Source organism: Ammospiza nelsoni, chromosome 13 (genome assembly GCF_027579445.1).
Source record: "Ammospiza nelsoni isolate bAmmNel1 chromosome 13, bAmmNel1.pri, whole genome shotgun sequence".
NCBI classification, from domain to species: Eukaryota; Metazoa; Chordata; class Aves; order Passeriformes; family Passerellidae; genus Ammospiza; species Ammospiza nelsoni.
This window is the reverse complement of record NC_080645.1, coordinates 6,756,688-6,779,000: the sequence shown is the minus strand read 5'-3', so window position 1 is coordinate 6,779,000 and position 22,313 is coordinate 6,756,688.

The following is a 22,313-nucleotide window of genomic DNA, read 5'->3' as shown; positions in this document are numbered from 1 at the left end:
AGACATAAAAGCAAAACCCAGGGGTTGCAAAATCCACATGAACTAAACCCATGACTCAAATTAGTATAATTGAAAACCATTAAGCTCAGCTCTGTTCAAGTAAAAATTAACTTTATAGTGACTATCATTATAAACTATTGCTTCATCAGGAAAATACATCATGGTTATATTTTATAATTTTTATCCTCTCTTCCATGTAGCTGCTAGAAGGCAGTTACAATGAGAACTGGGTCTTTCTAAAGTTGTTAACAAGACACATTCCTTTTGGTTCATGGCTAGTATTATGAGAGTTTCTGTCTTATGTCACAATTTCTGACACATGCTGGAGAAAGAACATCTTGGCTCAAAAAATACTGGACCATCATTTTATGGGAAGAGACTTTCTAGACCACAGAAGCTGATAGATTTACAACTGACAACACAGAGGTAATGATAACCTACCCTTACACAGCCCAGAGTCTTACATACTGTAAACTCAATTAGCAATTCTTTTATCTTCACCCAGAACAGATAGATTGAAAATTGCAGATTGAGGGCTTTTCTCATATAGCTCTGACCACAAGGATAAATACTGCCTTGCTTCAGCAACATAATTCTTAGCCCTCTCATTTTTCTTCCAGTTCAAGTTGTTTGATTCTAGGAGTCCATATTCCAGGCAGGCAGAGCACTCATTTATGAACACAACGCAGGCAAACGTGCATTTGTTGGAGATGAAAGGCATGAGAGTTGCCCATAATTTTGCCACAAATAAACTCCTCCTTTGGTTTATGCTACATCATACCCTTCCACGTGAATAGTTTTGATAAAGACCTGTTACTCCCTTTTCTTTCACTATACACAGTGTGGATACATTAGATAAACACTTTTATATGTTCCCGTCAAGGAGAAATATCCCACACAACGAAGCAGACCTTGTGAAATAACATTTCACTTATCTGTTATGTCTTTCTGAACCTTCCCTAAGAACTATAACTCTCTAATCCCAGTATACAGCTGCATATAGGCTTGCTGCAAGAAATTTCTCTTCTCAAAGACCAGCAAACAAATGCAGACACACAGGTGAGGAAGGTTTGAACAGCAATATGTGCATTATAACTCCTTTTTCTTTCTTTTTCGTTACAGATAAAAGAGTTATTTTAATAACAGGCAATTTACAAGCAGACACAGAATTTGAAGAGGTCTTCAAAATACTTTGGAGAAATAGATCATATACTCTAAGCCAAAAGTATATATCACTTTTATCTATTAGGGTTTTTTACATTTTTACTGGGTCTCAGTGATTTACTAGTATAAAATAAAACACAGAGCTATACTCTAGTTACAAAAACACAGCCAATATGAGAACAGAGAGAGCAGTAAAGTTTGAAACTACAGTGAATGCAGGGGATTTGAACTAACATAGTACAACAATGGAGTTATTTTTCCAAACTTACCCGTATGCTTGCAATAAATATGATAATCAAGTAAATTAAAAACCTGTGGCATTTACACACTTCTGTCCACACTTGTCAATCATTTTTCAACAGCAAATATTTCAGAACAGTGGTTATAACCTCTGCTAAGAGAAAAGAACAGCCTGTTTTGGTGAAATAAAGTTGACATTTAATTTACTCTTGTAATTTAAGTTGCTCATTCATTGCTCTTGTATGCTGACAGATAAGATTCCTTTAATGTTCTTGAGCAAAACAATAAATACAGTGTAGTTAAATTTTAGATGTGAAAACATTATGCTTTGTCTTGACAGCACCACAGTTAGGCATAAAGTTATAATGTTCAAATAGTCTCTTCTGAGACTCTCTGTGTCATAAAACATGTAGTCTTTCAAAGTGTGTATGTATCTGTCATTTGATTTTTCCTGAAATCAGAAAAAGATAGATGCATATCCTGATTCTTCACCTAAAGATGTGAATTTATCTCTCCTTCAGCTCCAGCTCCATGCTGTGAATAAGCACAGGTCCATCTGATCAAACAGGAAACTTTCCCCAGCACAATTTCTGTGGTTAGGAGCCAGGTCAGGTAAAAATTCTGCCTGCTCATCCAGGAGCATCCCTGTCACCACAGCCCCACCAGCTCAGGCTGGCACTACTGGGACTGAGGGACCCTCACAGGGTGGCTCCAGCACCCCAGCAGGTCCCACTGGGCTCCACACACCCAGAGAACAGGCTTCCTAAAGGTTTCCTCCCCACCAGCTCAACCCCAGTTCACCACAGCAGAGTCTCAGACCTCTGGATCCTTTAAACCATGGAGTGACAGAGCAGCAACAAGAAACAGCCCAAGCTGGTGCCCCTGAGGAGGGACCCCAAAAAGGAACTGCTGGGCTTTTATCCCCTTGCAGTCTGAAGCTCTGTGGTCTGGGATCTCCCTGCTCAGCTCCTGTGCTGGCTCTGGTGTCCCTTCCCAGCTGTGCCAGGGTCCCTGGGCCCTTTGGCACCCAGAGGGTTGGCAGGTCACAGGCCCTTGCCTGGGCCCACACCCATGCTCCACCTGCTCACAATGGATTCCTCAACAGCTGGTGGGTTGGGACTTTTTGGGGGGTTGTGCTGCTGTTGGGGTTTTGGTTTTTTCAATAAAAGCATCAGTTCAGAGAACTCATTTCAAGAAAACTAAATTCATTGCTTACAGGGCAACTTCTCCTTTTGGCCCTACTAACTCCCTTCACCCAGTGGTCTGGGAGTTATTGCTCTGATAACAAAGAAACTGCTACATCCATCACATGGGTATGAAGTGGATCATGCTCATTTTGGGTACATGAAATGGATCCAGCTCAGCTCCAAAACTTCATCTGCAAATACATTTTTTGGTGCATTAAAGATCTAATGTATCCATTGTTTCTTGTTTAGCCCAAGAGATTAAGATCTTCACATTCCATAATCATTACAGGTAATATCTCCCATTTCCTACATTCTTGAACAGTAATTGTCTAATATCTACATTTGGCAGATTTGTCTTGAAATAAAATTGCATATTTAAAAATGGACCAGTATGATGAGAATACGTTCAGTGATGTGGAAGCTACAAAGAAAACCCCAGATGGCTCAGACAATACTAAGATATAATATTAAATTTAGACCTTTCATCAAATGTCTTCGAATTCATACTAAGGCCTCTTTTCAGCTTTGTACTTTCCTCTTATTTTAAATGTTAATGGATTATCAAAATCATCAAATTCTGTCATATAATCCTGAATGTCTGCTTTTTTAACCACAGAAAATGAACTGCACAATTTCTGTACAGACAGAACACTATATCAAATTGATCTGCAAAGAAGCAGACACCCTCAGCAACTACTGCACAGGTACATATTAATTTCATGGTGCATTATTAGGACAGATACCTCAGCACGTTCATGATGGCCCTATTACTACGTCCTCATTCTCTAAAAGCCATTGTGCTTATATAATCTGTTATTCAAACCTCTGCAGACTCCTGAGCAAAGGAGCAAGGGGTGCTCTCAATCATCATAGCACACACCGAGGTGCTCAAACCACCATCAACACCCAAAGATGAAATCACCGAGGCAGGAGCTCACAGAGTGCTGCTGCCTGCTGCAGAATAGAATTAACTTCTTAGTATTTTTTCCTGTAGAAACACTAGTCCAAAAAAAGGTGTCATTGCAAAAGGAAAGTGTTCATAAACAGCAGTGCCTTTCTGCTTTAAATATGGTTGAAAGAGGGCTTCAAGCTCAGTGAAAGCAGAATTGCACTTGGAGAAAATCATGGGAAGCAAGCACAAGAGGAGGAGTGTGTGGTATGTCAAAGGAGCTTGTTCCATCCAAATTTAAGGGGAAAACAGAATAAGCATCCTAACATTTCACAGGAAAGAGGAAAAAGAAAAAACTGTCATTCTCTATGGCTCAGATATTTTGTGTTTTTGAGACCCCTGGGTTGCAGATTCCATAGTGGTCAGCAGGCAGGCTCAGTAGTTTCTGTGGATTTCCTCAGATTAGCACATGGATCATGCATGTAAAGGGGAAACTTGGCTCGTGCTGTGTGATAACATGGACTGCTGAACCAGTGCTTCAGAGCTATGAATAGACACAAGCAAACTGAGCAGGACTGGGTATTCTGCCAGCATTCCTTGCCCTTGAGTTCTTCCTACCAAAACCCATATCCCACACCCAGTAAACAAAGGCAATCAGATGTCCTGCAGCAAACTACACCCTTCAGAAACCATGTTTGTGTCTGAAGTCTGAACCAAACTCTGAATGATCAAGAGCCTGCAAGAATAAGAGGAAGAACTCAAAAAGACATGAATTTTTTTTTTGTGCAGAAGTCAATGGTTGGTTGGCTAAAAAAGAAAGCAGTTATCTTTAACTAAGTTATCCTCAGAGCTGCTATAATTCACCTTCAACATCCAGAGAACACTACAAGGCAATTTCCTCCCTCTGTTTAACCAAGACTCCCCTAAAAGATAATATTATTGCTAGTTCAAGATTCCTTAAACATACTTTGTTGCCACTAAAATATTACATAGTAAGAATTACTGCAAAAAGTTGTAGGTTTTAAATTAGAGACATAGGTCTCAGGTTCTGAATAGTAATTACTTATAGTTTGGTATAAAGAAAAGAAATAGAAAAAAATTATTTTTGAACAATAGAAGAAATCCTCTCTATTTCATCATAAATATTCAATTTTCTTCATGAGAGACAGTATGTCTCTCCCTGAAAGGGGAAATTTCCCACTCTGCTAGAGGAATACTAGGACACCAAGGAGGCTCTACCAAATCCTGCAAGTTTCAACAATAGCAAAAACAAACAAATAAATAAATGGATAGATAAAAAGGGAATAGATTCCCAAAGGGAATAGATTCCCAAAGGGAATCTTCCTTGCTCAGCATCTAAAGACTAGACCAAGAGGAAAGCATTAAGACAAAACTCGAAGAGTAGAAAATATGGCAGCTCTGTATCTCTGCATCTGTTTTCTACTAATTAATGCCTCGTGAAAAGGCAAGGTTTAAACAGCAAATAGAGACACAAACTCTGTTCAATAATGTCTCCATTTTCATGATCAACATTTCTACCACAGACTCAAAATACAAACTTTCTCATTGGGCCAGCCCAAAGTAAATCATACCTGTTAACCCTTTTAATGCAAACCATGACTGCCAGGAGCGCAGAGATACAGCTATGAAATTCAGACCTGCTATCTGGGAAATATATTATCCTTCTTTTATCTGCTAAATCTCAATCTGAAAATGCAGCATTTTCAATTAAAGTAGAATATAAAGAATATAAAACATAGGCTAATGCCTGAATTTGAAATGCACCATGTGCCCTAAGGCACTGTATCACAATTCAGCCTTGCTTTCGTTCTGGCTAAATGTGCACCCACCAACAATAAAGGCAGGCTCTGCTTTGTCACACAGGTGGAATCCTTGTCTCTCCACTCCCTTTGATTTGATCTCTCCTACTTCAAAGCAGGCATATTGCAAAACATTTTTGCGAAGTTTACACAGACTTGAACTTCATTGCAGCGTGACCTTATAACTACAACAGCTCTGAGCTCCTTGAGACATTGATCATGTCTACATGGATGTTTGTACAATACCCACTGTAACAGGGCATTGTCTAAGGCTGGGGACTCTGGGCAATATTGTAACATAAATATTAAATAATAATAAAGTTCTGTCAAGGCAGTGATCTGTGAACTACAGCAGGTTCACGTGATCATGTATTATGGCTCAAAGGCAGCCCTCAGCAGCCATCATATAAAATCTCTATGGTCTAAAACGTACTTAAACAATGATTTACACACAAGTCATAAAATTAATAGGAATTACATGTATTCCAAACTTGTACATACACCAAAATTTATATTTGTGTTGTAGTTAAGAAACTTCAAGGGTTCATTTTTTCTTTGTTCTTACAAAAACTATTTCTGTTTCAAACTCTGAAAATGTTCAGAGATTCATATATATGCTAATAAAATACAAATAAATAACAGGGTATCAAAACATTGAAATAGATTTTGATAAAACTTGGAAATACACTCTGCATTAACAGACAAGTATAATTAGAAATTAGTTCAAAGTAGTAAGAGAGTTCCACATGAAGATTCTCAAAATAGGGCTAAAATTGATTTTCCAGTTCATCCATTCCTAGTCAATAATTTTCACCCATGCCACAAGAGCTGCATGGTGTGTTCTAATATTCCTTTCTGGGAAAAAAAGCAAGTTGAGCTGCATCACTTGGAAAATCACTTGAGTTTTCGCAGAGAGGTAACAAACAAAAAGTGAAGAAAAAAGAAAATTACAAAATTGAATTCACAAAAATGCTTATTTGGATACCTCATTAATGAACGGGGGGAAAAAAAAGAAAAGAAAAAACAAAATAAAATACCCAGAAGCACACAGCAAAGTGTAAAACAAAATGTAAAACAAAAGCTTAACACATATCTGTCTTTCACTTGGCTATGATGAGCCTTGTATATTTAAATGGAAACAAGACCTACTACAAAGCAAGTGAAAAACCATTCACTAAAACAGTCAAATGTGCCATTAGCCCTTTATAAGACTAAGCCAATTATGGCTAAACCTGCTGTGTTTTTATTTTCATGCTACTTCAGTTAAGCATGAACAATTTAAATGGCGTTGGAATGGGGGGGTTACATACTTCCCAGTCAACTGAGGTATACCCCACTTTTTCCCCAGTGTAAATTCCAGGGGTAGGTGTCATGCAGGGATTTATACTCCTTATATGCAAAAGGACTCAAATATAAATAAATCATTTTTAAAGTCACTTTCAAAAGACCGCATAGTTACCAAAGTGATACATATAACCTAATTAAAGGTATATCTAGTTACCAGTAAAAGAAAAAAAAAGGACCTGTTTCTAAGAGATGCTTAACACAGATACATGAGAAACACATGAAACTAGACAGTTAAAAACTCTTGTGTAACTAATTAAAATAATAAATTAAGTTCTAATTAGCTTAAAATCTGAGCAACTCACCTGAGAAATTTAAAGAAGGCTAAAGGCAAATCTAGATTTTTTAACAGAAGTATGCTAAAGACCACATATTGAAAGAGGAAAAAAAAATCAAATGTTTTAGATGTTTTATCTGGTGAGGAAAAGAAAGCCTCTCTAAAACATGCTCTGAAAAAGCAGTAGATGCTAAATGTATTTAGGCTGAAAAAGCTTCTCTATTTCATATGTTTCTTTCTATCATCATTAGGTATTTTTTATTTTTTCCTTATTGCTGAAAATAAAAAGTTACTTCTGCTGACATTAAAAGCTTGATTTTACAAACTATTTAATGCACTCTAAGGATACTGTTAAAAGACAGTGGCATGCTGATGTGAGTTGTACAAAGGTCAGTGATTTGGAGGCTCTTTCAGACAATTTGCCAGGATTTTGGCATTTTGTAAGCACACATAGGACAGCTCTCCAGCAAGCTGACCTTGACAGTGAATTGGATAAATAAACCTTCAATTTACCCCCTCCAGCTCGATGCTAGCCCAGCTGATCCCTCTGGAGCCTTCACCTGTCCATATCGTTCAACTGCCTGCAACTTCCAACTGACGAACATCCGCGGCTTTGCAGGTCCTGTGACAAACACCATCTAAAAGATAAGGCTTCTGAAAAGTCAAAGTCAATAGTGTTTCCATTGAAAATTTAATGCTGCTTCCATCTTTACCCATCATTCTTCCTACTGTTGCATGTATCCCAGGAGGCACTTCAAGCAAAAGCACTACTCCATAACAGGTAATGACGTGGCATTTAATGATACTGTCCAAAGTGATCCAAGCCCATGGAAAGTAATGTGCACTCATGTACCAGATAAGCACAGCTGAATGTACTAGAACAGCAGTATCTCTCACTGCTCTGTCACTAGATACAATGTGACATATGCTCTGCCATTGTACCTGGCTTTTCCTTTTACTTCACCATCAGAGGAAAAGAGCATTTTCAGATACAGAGCACCAAAGTGTTAAGGGAATTCAGTAAAAGGTAGGATGGCAACATATCCGTAATTAAGTATTCACAGCCTCTTTAATACTTCAGTGCTCTTGGATTCGCTACTAAAATCTGTGAATTATACCTCATTGAAGAATGTCCTTAATCGACTCTGACATGTTTTATTGGAGGCAGAAAAAATGTTTCAGTATGATAGATAAGGTTAAAAATGTTACTACTCTGATCATTTACTCTAGTGCCTTGCAAAAAACTCCAAAGCCAAAAACCATTTACATCATTCATCTGATGCAATGGAGAAAAAAAAGCATTATCTGACAGCCCATTTTAGCTGATGGGACAAAGTGCACATTTTCAATTTTCTGACAAAGTTATGTTGTTTATGTAGATAAGAAAAAGAAGAAGAGAGAAAAAACCCCCACGACTGTAACATTTCTACCGCATGCCATAAGGATTTGAAATTCGAGTTAAACAGCAAAGTACCTTGAGACCATGCAGAGCAGAGCATGACAAACAAAAATCATTTTTATGGTTTCAAACCAAATAACACATTACACGTTTTCAGCTCTAATAGCAGCGCGGGGTTCTGAGGCAGCCCCAGAACGTTGCAGCAGAGCTCAGCATGACATCTCAATGCGCGTGCGAGAGCCCCGCTCGCGCTGCAGCGGGACCGCGAGGCAGCTCACTAAAAAGCTGCCAAAATATTTTTAAGCAAACGTTTTAACCGAGCTTTTCTCGTATTAATTTTGATACTCTCCAGATATCAATGGATTCTGCTCGTACAACTCACTGCAAAAGGGACGAACAGGCATCTCATACATATTCAATTTCTATTATTGGTTTTAGGAGAGTGATCCATGACTACGTGGGAAAGTTAGCAAAGAAAAGAAATTGTTTAAACTCACCGCCAGAGTCTTCTCCATGGAGCAACATGACACTGGCAGAAAGAGAAGGCTATGAACTAATATTCCTCAGGACAGGGCACATTAAGTTTTCAGATAAACAACCTTTACATTTAAAATTTACGTGGACAGGCTTTACAAGAGATAGTATGGTTTAACAGTCCCTGTTTTGCTTTTTTCATCACCAAAAAAATGCATTTTCTTTTTGTTCATGCCAATAAAGCAAAATTACTAGAAGTATTTTTACTAACTGTGTAACTGACAAGATTATTATTTCAGCACAAATTATGGAGAAAGAGTGTTTACCACAAAAGTAAAGTAATCCCATTCCACTTCATTTTGCTACTCATAGCCCTAAAGGTAAGCACACATTTACAGAACTGGCTCAATTACCTCAGGCTTTGTGGTACACACCTAAATTACTAAGACATCTATGAGCTGAACCATTACCCATTAGAAACCAAAATGAAAACTTTCAAATAATTGGCTAAGACCCTTATTCTACAGCATGGACAAGGCTTTAAATTAGTACCAGATGCTGGATTTTGTTCTTTAAACAACAGTTCTAAGGACAGAGAAAGATTCATCTTCCAAGACTACTCCTGCCTGCAGACAATATGACCCATTTTAATGAGGCTGCTGAATGCTTTATGAGCAATTTCATCCACTAGTTACTATATTCTGGCACCAAAATTGAAATATTCATTTTAAATCTTGCCATTAGGACAGTATTGCTTTCTGCCAAATTTCCAATGCCAATTCTTGCATTCAATTGTGATTGAGTGTTTCTCCAGAACCAAACAGATAACAGCAAGGTCTGCCCACGCATCCTGTGTCACAACCAGCTCATTAAGCTCCCTGTTCGGAAAAGAGACACTGGGAAAACAGTTTTCCATGACCCACTTATATCCATGCTACCCGTATCAGCTACCTGTATCTCTGCTTATGTATTTAATCGTAGAAATCTTTCAGAATAGAACAGTCTCATCTCTGAGACACAGAGGAGAATGGAGTACTCAGGGTTTTTTCAAAATTTTGAGGAAAAATATGGCTGCATGCTCAGGAAAACGTAAAGGATACATGGTATAAGTACATTTGCATGTCACACTAGGGTCTGTCAGTCACAGACTTGTTTTACTGTAATACCATACACAGACCTGTGACCTGGCAAAAACATCAAAAAAGGCTATTTTTTAAAACTATGATTTTAAAAGAACACATAAAAAAGGACATTTTTTGAAAACTAAGACTTGAAAAGCACACATGAATTTGGGAAATATGAAAAAAGCTTTCCTACTTGAAGTTTTTTTCTTGAAGTGCTTTAGAAGACCAGTTGCCACCCATGAGAATGCTGCATAGATATTTTCAGTGTTGAGACTGTGGCCATGGGAGGTACCAGGGACCACAGCCAACCAAAAGTTCTCCAAATTAACTGTGCAGAGCAAAGCAAGAGGGTCTTTCCTTCCTCTCTCTCTCTTCTCTGGGAAAAAAAACCCAACAGACTTGTAAGTGAGGTCAAAAAGAAAAAAAAAATCAAAACAAAAAACCCTTCTCCATAGTGAAAAATAAGTTGAAGAACACAGAGTCAGTCAGAATTCATGATCTGGAGCTACTTAGAAAATTGTATGAAAACATACCACAAAGTTACAATTAACACCAGAATATTTGACTTGAAACTTTTATATTCTTGACAAATGAATCTTCACATATGATTTTTTTTTTCACAGAAATTAATATATCATCTGTGTCAATGCATCACTGCCTTGCATGGAGAAGTTCACTCTTTTGTGCTTCAGTTTTTTGAATCCTTTCTTTGCCTTCGAAATTTTTTTTTTTATTTATAATAATGGCTTCACTTTTGTATATTGTAGGGCTCAGGAGGAAGAAGGGAGGAGTGAAAGAAAGAAAGAAAATGTACTTTCCTTGCTATTAAATAAAAAAAGCAGTCTGAAAATTAAAGTAAGATGTTTTGTTTCCCAGGCAGTATGCATGCCTCGCTCTATGAAGTGCGAGGTGCAATTGCTGCCCTAGCTCTGTGTGTGGCTGTGGCCTTAGAAGTCAAGGATAAAAGAAACAAAACATTTTTTTTTTAATTCCGAAGTGAAAAATCCATTTGATTTCTTTTTGTTTATTGCTGCATTACTTAGGTAATTGCTTGAGTTGAGTCAGACTGACGGCAGGGCTCTGGACCCTCTGACTCCAATCCTTTTGCTTTATTTATTAGTCTCACTTATTAAAAGAATGTCTTGGCTTATATGATGGGTACTATTCAAGCAGAAGTTAAATCACTTATATTTGCAATCTAAGTCACTGACTCACAAAGGCTGAGTATACCATGCTAAGTATGCACAAAAATGCTCTAAACCACGAAAATCATAAGCTCAACCCTAAAAAATGATTGTTCAAAAAGGTCTGTGAAGATTTGTAAAACATTTAAATGAACCAAGCCATAGCAACTTGTATACAAAAGCCATTCCACACAAAAAACCAGAGCATGGACAGATATAAAACCTGGCCATGCTTGAGCAGCTCACGTGCAATATAACCTAATTTATACACTGAAACCTAGGCAAAATTTAGCTTATCCTCTGCCTCTCAGAATGATCCAAAGACCTGCTAGTTTAAACAGCACTGTTTTTTCAGTATTTTCTAACATTCTTAATAGATATCAAGCTCCTGAGGTGTTCCATTATGTGATGATCTGTGCAAAAGTAGAGCTATTTCACCATCTGTTACCTCAAATGGTGCTGATGTCCTTTTCTAAAACTCAGGATGGCTAACAATGGAATCTTCCATGATAACATTAGATTACAAGACAAGTTACAAAAGGAAAGAACTTCAGCCATTTTTAAAATTTTCATTGATGTTTTAACCTGATGGCCCAGGAAAAAACTACACACACAGAACACTGAAGCGATTCATATGTCCAAACCTTTAACCTTGTCATAAAATTTTCTTTTCTTTTCATTGCTAATATCCAATGTGTTTGTTTGAATAAACTATTCACATCCCCAACAACTTCAAAGACAAAGGAGTTGCGGTTACTGCCATGCAGTGAAAAACAAGGTTGAAGAAACATGTTCACATGTCCTTTCTGTCTTTGCCATATTTCTAGGAATAACTTCTTCACTCCAATTTTTCCCACTTTTAGTGTTTCTCTTTCAGTCCTGTCCTGTTACACGTGGCCCTGGCATGAAGTGAGGTGCATTCCTGTAAGCCATTAGGGATATTCTTAGTGCTGTTTTTTTCCAGCCTATTAGTTTTTGTGCTAGTGCTGTGCTGGTTGCCTTTAGCAATGCACTGTTTGGGAGCATGACTCCTGTATTTGCTGGAGGCCACAGCAGTATCAGTGTTCTGTGTCGTTTCCATTTTGTCTCAGGCAGCCCTTGCACTCACTTGAAATAAGTGTGCCCTTTTGCCACTGACAATTGAGAATGTTGGTCCCTATTATGTGAAAACATGATCCTCCTAGATGTTTAAAGCCAGTAAACTAAATGTTCATTGGGAAAGCATGAAAGGAAGTGAGAGCCTGAGTGAGTTTCATGAGCTCTATTATTAAACAGTGGTGTAGTTTATCAAGGTGAGTTAATCTAAGACCTTCTCTGTTATTTTCAGATAATTTTCACCAGGCTGCCAGGAGAACATCCCAGGAATTTTTCTACAGCCCTTTTGCTTCATTATGGAATTGCTCAGTATTATCACGCTCTTGATTTCACTTTCCTGCTTTGCTAATGTCCACCAAACATCTCTCATAAAGCAAATCTCTCAACGTATACTTCCAAACTTCACAGCACCAATTTTCTCCTCTCTCAACAATTAAATCCTCCTGAAATATTCATTTCCACTTGCACTGAGTGGTGCAGCATTTTCTCGTCTGCTCCCAGGCCCCAACCCAGATTATTTCCTCAGTACCACTAACTCTTCATCAGTTGCCTCTTTCTCTTTTGGCTTCTCCTGCTGTCATTTCACACTTGATTGTCTTCTCTCTAGCATCTCATATAATGGATATTCTTCTGCTATATTTCATTTTACTTCTTCTACATTTTAGGATAATCAGGAAGGAGCATCAGCTGCTCACTGTCCAGTAAGCGTGTCTTGTACCCTGAAATTATCTCTACACTGTCCACAATCCTGGCAGAGGCCCCCAGCCCCGACACTGACCTACAGCCTGAAATGGTCATCTGCCCACCTGAAGTCAGTGATAGATAAGATATGGACAAAACTTGTTCAGTTACACCACCAAAGGATTGCTCTGCTTTTCTCAAAATATCTTCTTTGTGCAGCTCACTGGTCTTGCAAGTATATTGAAAATTTCTAAATGTGCTACCTTCAAGCTCCAATTACCATAATTTCATCTCATAATTGATAAAGTAAAAGTAGAAGCAGTATTGCTTCTGATTTACATAATTAGTATAAAACCCATGCATGGCTCAAACAAAACAGTGCAACCAAATTTTGAAACTTGATAGCATAAACCTAAGACCTTTAATCTATAATTAAATTTAAGATAGTTTGATTTTAAGGACATTGTATATTTTCATAACAGGTGTAAAATTTATGTGGACAAAAAATCTATTCAAATACTGAGAAACTACTGGAATAGAAACAAAATGTTCCTTACCCAAGTGTGACCATTTCCATTGGAAATGCACATACAGAGCATTAATTAAATCCTCCTTTAGCATGACAATTCCAAAAGAGAAAGCTTTGAAGAGAGGCTTCACAGGCTTTTCCTGAAAAAGAAAACAGGGAAAATAAAAAGTAAGTATATAAATAAATAAAATCTAACCAGACTCTTGCAAAACTGTAGAAGCTATTTTGACCACCTGGTCTCTAGAATGGATCCCAGGAAAAACAGGTGTGGGCAAATGTTCAATTTATGAAGAACTCTCCAAAAAAGCCTCTCAAAGGACACAGCTAAAGATTTGTGGCCATAGTGACACAGTGAAAACTGATCTGAAGTCACTCTTCTTGTCTATTTAAAGCTATATAAAGTTATACTGCTTTTGAGAGGGGACCATGGCCTTACTGTTGATGAGGGATTTAATACTGGGGGTATTTTTTGCACAATGCAGGATTTTCACAGGAGGACCATATCACACTTTTACAAACCTAAAATGGCAATGGAAAATCAGTATCAAAAAAGTGCATTTCAATCCTAAAAAAGCATTATTTGAAACCACTAGTCATTATCACATCCAAAATATTTTATTTCTATTATAAAGAAATTTTAAAATTGAGTCATTTACTCCTAACTTTCTTCACAGTGACAGCACCCAAATTTCTCTTCAAAATTACAGATGCCGAGTTACCACAGAATCCTTATTATTTTAATGTTACAATAACACAGATGATAGTTTTCTTAGCAGAAAGATAAAGAGATTACTGAATTCTAAACCTGAGATGGAAACAAATTTCTTACTTTAAATTGTGTCACCCTCACTCCTCAGAAAGAGTGATTATGATCTGCAAGGGGGGGCAGTAAAGCCCTCCAGAAGCAAGCCTTTCATAACTTCACCATTTTTCACAGGCAAGTATAATTACAGTTTTGCATAACCATCTAATGAGAGGAAGTCCTTTCTTGCAGTGTTAATAAAGGACCTTGCATAACATGTTAACAAAGCAATGGCACTCTATGTAGGTAATGTCATTGTGTAATTAGCATGCTCATAAGATGACTTAAGATTACAGTTTATCTGAATCTAATAACTGCCTATCAGCTGCTTTACCATTCTGTCTTTTTCAATATATCTTTCCTCATGAATGGTTTGAGTATCCACCCGCTCAGTGCAGAAGCACAGAGGGAATAAAACAAGCCAGTAACAAAACAGAAACAAAAAAAACACAGTTTGGGAGCAAAGAAATGAATAAACATGGAAAGGAACCCAGCTTTTTTACGTACTTAGACATGTATTTTAGGACATGGTATCACAAACATCAGTCTTTGCTATTCATTTCCAGATGGTAAAACATTTGAAATTATATGAGAAATGCTACTGGAAATTATACTGGTTTCTTCATACATGGTATAAAAGTGGAGAGTGGGTAGAACTGCACAGTTCTCTAAGCCACTTAACAGGCTGCTTTCACGGGACACTACCCTTGGTTGGAACACTCAAATTCATTATTTACCAGCAGCCAGCATCAAGTCCTGGTTGCTTCTCCTCTCCTGTAGCCAGACACTCACAGGCAGGGTAAAGCAGAATTCACCAGTCTGGTAGCACAGCTGGACTAGAATCACCTTCCAGTTTCCAGTTCTGCAACTTGGACTTCAAAAAGTCACAACAAAGAAATAACCAGAAGTGCAAGAACTCAGCTTGGAACAATGTAATGTTGATACATGGACCACCATAGAGAAAATCTCTTTCTATCCCTTTTTCTCTGTCAGACTCAAGAAAGAAAGCCAAGGGAAGGCAAAAGTAGAGAATGATCAAGGATAAGTTTTGGCTTGGCACGTTCTTTATAATGTGTAAGTTTCAGAGCCGGAAGGGAGAGAAGCCACAGTTTTGGGACCACAAATATTCAAGCTCCTGAGAACACTGAGGATCTCAATGAAGACAGAAATTAGGCAAAGAGCACTCTACACCTCCCAACTTAAAAACCATTACAAAATAACAAAAAAAAAAATTACACGTAAATTTTTCCTTTAAAAGAAAACCAAAAAATTGCATCTCCCTGAAGTAGTAACTGTAAAACAAATTAAGACATTTCCAAGTATTTGCTAACCTACTTACAGGCATCATTGCTCCCTTGGGCCTTTGTAGCCTTACACCTTCCTTAACGGACTAGCTGAATAGGTAAATGGGTTATATCAGGCCAGGAAATCAATGTGTATACTGTGTTCTCAGCCCCAGATGAGCTTGTCGAAGCCATTTTATTATAGCTGGAGGAGCTGTATTGATCCCCCCGTTAACTACTCGGAGGTGCCGCGCAATCCGATGAAGATGCGTCCCGCCGTCCATCCAAATGCTCTCTCCCCTCAATAGCCCTAACAGAGTTAAGTGTGTGCAGATTGAATTAATTTAATGTTTGCTTAATCAAAACTGACCACTCTGGAGCCTAAATTCTATTAATTACTAAAGGAATCACGCTAATGCTGTAACATGACGTTAGGCTGGAAAGGGCTTTATTTTACTATGACAAGAGGGAAGAAGGGTCATAGAGAGAATGGGGGGGGAAAGTCAAGAGTTGTTTCACAAAAATATTTTGTATTTCACATTTCCCAGAGAGTTCAGACTTGCTTACTTTTTTCCGGAAATGGGGCTACTGTCAGCCAGCAAAATCTCTTTTTAGTGAATTGACAGGCACAGCAAGTTAACTTCATACTTGATGATGAGGAAGAAAGAAGTTGCAACATCATCCAGATTTATTTATGCAACAAAAAGTCTTCTCTTGAATGAAACCAGATGCAACTTCTCTAATTTCTTATTTCTATTTAATCATAAGGTTAGTATAATGGTTTTCTGAAAGACAGTCAGAAGTAATTCCTTCTTCACTGTCTAATAAGAAAAAAAAGTTTCCCAGGTATTCCACACATGACAGCAATGGGCTTCAAGTTAACAGAGAAAGTAAATTAAACAAGTACTGTTTGCCACTAACTAAACTAAAAGATTTTCAAGAAGATTATCTAGGCATCAGCCAGTGCACATGCTGGGTTCAAATGCTCATGGAATATTTAGCAGAGAAACACAGGTAAGATTTTCAGGTAACTTTTCCCTAGGAAAAGCTTTAAAAACAAGGATAAGGACATAGTGTTTTTTTTCTATCAGGTGTCCTTGATCATTTAAAAATCCATCACATTAAGTATTTCACAGAGGGAATGTCTCCCTTTAGTTGTTGGGTGGTTTTTTTTGTTTTTTTTTTTTTCTTTTTTTCCCAAAAGTAGTTATTTCATACAGAACTTCATGGTACTGCATTTTCTTAAGCTGATTTTGCTGTTAAATTATCTGTCTTCATTTGCAACACCAGGTGAGTTTGGTTTTTTCCCCTCTTCCTAAGTGGTCTATAGATGAAAAGAGTAAGTTTTGTATGGGGACAAAATAATGCTGATTTGATTAATAAAGCTGTATGTTTACAAAGCACACACTGAGTGCTAAACAACAAACAGTAGCCAACTGCACAGATTAGCTACATGTGAAGCATATGTCCTGGAACAATGATTTTATTTCAAAGAGAAGAACAGTCTGGGTTCTTTTTTTACACCCCAATTTACCTTTTCAGTTATGCTATAAAACATGTTCCTGATTTCAACCTTTGTTATGAAAAAAAGTTGAGATTTTTTTCTCACAGCAAAATAATTAGAAGAAAAAAATATCTTTGCTTCTCATGGTCTTCATCACCATTATTTAAACTTAATGTCAGTCTTGACTTCAAGAGTTTCTCAGATACATTCTAATCTGAGCAGAGAGGTTTTGTGCAATCATATTAAACCAGAGAACTAATTCCATCAAAGAATAGAAATGTTATTCCAAGAAAGATTGTTCAGTAAAGAGGAAGAGCAATGTCTCACTACCTGTAGCGCAAAGCTAAAGCAGATCCCAGAAAGGCAGGAACTTTCCAGAAGGTAAAGAGAAAATAATTTGGGGAATTTAAAAATTAGTTCTCCCTCCTTCTGTTAAAAGTCTCTGTGATGGCATCAGGAAGAGTTTTGCTGGAAAGATTTTGGTGCAGTCATTGCCCCTGTGTTCTACAGGAATTGAACCACAAATTCAAAACTACCTGGGTGCTAAGCACTGGCTAAAACATTCTGAAAGCCAAAGTTATCCCCACAGAAAGGGATTCAGATTTGAGTCAATTTGAAAAGGATGCCTTTGGAGTTGCTCAACTTTCTCCTGCACCAAATCTTCATTTCACATTGCAAAGCAGACAAATTTTAAACATAGCCACAAAATATTTAAAATAAATAACAAAAAAAGGCCAACAGCAAACAACTTGCAAAATAAGACTGTCTCATCTGAGAGCAAATGGGGAATTAATTTTCTGAATCATGTACATATGAATCATAATTTCTTCCCTCCATACTTTGCCAGTTACCAGCATTATTAATGTGGACAGTCCCTCAATAAGAGGATCTTTGTCAACTTAAAAACTATTACCTTATCAAATATCATAAATTACCTTGAGGAGAAGAAGGCAAACCCTATGGTTGATACAAGAATGATAACTAAGGAGTGAAGGTGCTAAAACTGCTAAGAAACATTTTGAGGTTACTGTAAGCATTTGTACTGTACTCAAATTTTAGCTCATATATTTATTTAATGCAAACGAAAATTCTCACCTTGCTTCTGAGATAAGAAAATTCCTTTTGCAAAATGATCATTTTCCATTGAAGTGCAATGTTTGAAATGTGCATTTCATGTCAGAGGTGGCTGATCTACAGAGGGAGCAGTGAAACCCAGTGTAATGAAATACTGTTTTTTTACAAGCCATACTTTTGCACAGAATCAAGATGATTCTGGGTTGAAACACCAGTAAAATGAAAAATTCTCATTACAATTGATTCAAACATGTCAAAATGCATTTTACCTTAATAAAACTACCCTGCCCTTCACTTTTCAAACATTTCTAAAACATAAATTATATCTCATATTACAGAAAGAAACAAAACTGGCTGCTTTAAACCATAATCATTGCAAATTGCAGCATTGACACCTCTGAATTAAAATTGCAGGAGAATTCACATCTAGGTTGTTTGAACCACTATCTACAGTCATTTGACATATTATAGGATCAGAATAATTTTAAGACAAATATAATATTCTTCCCCATGTATTTCATTAGCGAGGATCATTTGGATAAAAACAGAGCTCTATTTTTGAAGTCCACTGACTTGCCAGAGATAACTGTTAAGAGTTCAGTGTTTGTGGAATAACAAGCTCTGAATGACAGTGTTCTCTCCTATTTCTCAAGAGTACAGCTTTGTCATCTACCACTGTGATCCCAACAAAGAAAAATCCAGATGTCTGCAAATTAAAGGAGAGCTGGATGACATTCTGCTGTTAATGCTCAGCATACATAAATCACTGTAATAAGAGAAGATTCTTATATTAACCTTTGTCACGCAATTTTCTTTTTCTCTGTAAGAAATAGGAAAAACAACAAATTAGGTGGCACAATAATTCTATTTTGAAGCAGAATGGTGCAGAGAACTTTCATCCCCTTGCCAGTCACATGATTCCCACTTACCTGGAATTTTATATGTGCCCTATAAGACATTAATAGTATGCACACATACTTCAACGGGTGTATTGCTAGAAAGATGGAAAACATCTTACAAATAAATCATCATTTTAAAGGAATAGAGACTGGTAGGCAGGAAGCCGTGAAATTTAACCTCTGCCCTACCAAAAATCTATCTTATGGCCACTGAAATGCTTTAGTTCCCTCTGTCACTTATCATATATGGGAAATGGGACATTAAAAATTCCATGTATTAAAAATGAATCCCCAATATCTGTGCCAATGCACCAGCCCAGCTGCTGCAAAGTACAAATGTAAGAATATTTTCACACATGGGAGATGGTGGGATTTGAACACCCACCTCAGTGGAATCACAGGGAAGAGTTAACATGTTCCATTGAAGAGACCCAGGAATATTTCAGGTCTCTGGTTTATAGAGCACATATGCAGAGTGTGTAAGATTAATGCTGGAAACTCATCCTCATGCCACAGACCTGCCATTCTCCCAAAATGCTTTGTTTTGATAAGTTCCAATTATAAATAAATAACTAGTGATCTAACCAAATAAACAGCTAAATAAATGGGTGTCCAAATGAGCTGCCTTAACTCAGGGACATGGTGTCACATGCAGCATCCTGGCATCCACCCTGGCTCCTGGGTTCTGCTGCAAGTTCCATCACCAGCTCACAAACTCTCTTTTTCAAGAGCACAATACAGACATGCTGGGCGAATAGAAAGGTTGAGGATTGAGCTTTCCAAGCTTAAAATGTAAGTTCACAATCAAATGGCTTCAAAGAAAGATTCAAACTGGGTTTTGACCATTTCTGCATTGGGCAAGAGGATAATTGGAATACTTCTGTGAAATAAAACACAAAAATATAATAATTTGGAATTATTTGCATCATTTCAGTACATTCATCTTTCACAAAGTACTTTAAAGTGAAAATAAATATTTTAAAAGCCATATAAGCTAATCTTCACAACAGAGTACAGATAGACAAAGCTAATGTATTATCAACAATCTAAAAAAATCCAGGATACTGCTCTACCCTAGTTCATATGACCTATTTTGATTCATCTTAATTCTATTTTTTTCATTATCCCAACTGCATATCAAACTTGCATTCTGGTCCTTCATACAGTCACTTAGTCACTTCAAAAGCGTCCCAGTACATATCAAAATTAAGATGCAAGTAAACTTTTAAGAAATATAATGGGGAAAAGCACCCTTTAATTGAAAACGCTTCACATTTTTTGCAACGAAAGGATTTAGGAATCTAAGCACAATTTCAGAAAATCAGACACACGGTTGATGGTTTCAGTATGTTTGGAAATAATCTGCACATTCCCCAGGAAATATAGGCTTTAACTGAGGACAATATTCTGTGCTACTGGGATGTCACACTAATTCCTCTATGGAAAGGATAGCAAAAGTATTATGAACACATTCCCATGCTGAAAAGGATGAAGGATGGCTATATACTACTGCAGTGATATTTCTGGTGTCTTTTCCATACCAAAGTCCCCAACTCCTAGGGAATGTGACCAACTCCAAAAAATCCTAAAGTCAAAGTTCACACTCTTAAAGCACTGCCTGAGCTGTTGCTGCACCCAAAGTCAATATAATTATAGTAATTATAATATATAATAGTTATAGACCAATTGGATCCACAGTTTTAGATTTTTTTTCTAGATTCTGTTTCTCTGACAAATACAAACAAAGCCAGCTATTTCAAGAAAATCAGGGTATACATTTGAGATCCCACTCACCACCTTTAACTATGGATTACAAAAAAAAAACCAATCAACCACAACACCAACAACAGTACAAATAAGGAGTTGAGATAACATTCCTAAATTTACCTTGATGGGCAACTTTCCATATGCATGGTAAGCTGACAGGCAGCTGCAGTACAACAGGAGCCAGTGACAGCGTGCAAGCTCCCAGTTCTGGACTTATCTTTCCATAAAGATAAATGTAAACAGGTGGGATACATCTGCTAAACTACACTGGAATTATCCTTTACTTTATTTTTAGTGCATCCATGTTACAAAATAGTACAGTTTTGCATGTACCTTTAAACTTCCTGACACATTTTCTCCTGAAATGTAATTTTTAAAGTATGAGTTGCAGAAATGTTTTCCACAGTCTCTTTCTTGCAGGAAACATAATGTACTTTATTTTCATGATAAGTGAAATGTAGAGGGGAAAACATGAAAGAAAATAACAAAAAAAAAACAGTTTTCACATCATCCTCCAGGAAGGCATCTTCTTGCTGCCGTCAGAAATTGCATCAGCAAGCTGGGCTTGCCTCTAAGCTGTCCCTCTGGAACAAGGGGAACCAACTGGAAAGGAAAGGAAACAGCAGAAGAAGGAAAGAGCTGTGCAGCAATCCCACATAAGCAGGACTGCCCAACGCCACAGAAAGGTGAGTCTGCCTCCACCACTAAATCATTCTAATTGAGTCTGGCTTCCCAAGCTACAGTGGTGCTAAGTATCAAGGTCTGATTTACTAAAAGTTCTAGAATTTTTATCCTTTCCTTTCCATTCCCCAGTTCACATTTCTTCATTATTTCACACACAAAAAAAATCTAAGCTTAATTATTCACCCAATTGTAGAATCCTTCAGGAGCATCAGGGATGCATCACCATAAGGTTGGCCTTGCCCACTGTTAAATTTCAGAATGCAAAAGATTTTTAGCTGCTAATTGATGTTTTCTACCCAGAACAAAAGGCAGAGCTTCAATTCTAAGCCTGACACAGTCTCACTGACTTTGAGGTTCCCAACATTCCAGCCTATGTTTTCATCTCCATTCCTGCAACTCCAAAGGTAGAAGAGGCACCAATTAAGGAATAACAATGAATCTCAGGAAAAGAGCTTTTTGACTAAGAATTAGCTTGCTCTCTTATAGTTTCTTTGTTGTTCTCTTTAGAAATAATTGACAAAAATCAGTTTGCAATTTGCAGCTGCATTATTTCAGTTATGATTGTTAACTCAGAGAAGTTTCTCAGCTCTGTGCTGAGCCCCACACAAGTTCATTTAATGTTCTGAACTCAGTTTGCAAAAGACTGGTCCTCTAAAACTGCAGACAAAAACCAGTCATGTTAACGATACAAAAACAGCCCATACAACCTCTCCCATGATTTTGGTTTTGGTAACATTTATATCATTTTCTTCACCACAATCTCTTTAAAAAGGAAACATTTCAGTTCTGCAGGCACCCAGTACTAACTGGAAATATTTTTCCTGGAAAATTCAATACAAGCATTGAAGTATAGAAGTACAATTAATTATTATAAAATTATGTTTTTCTCATTC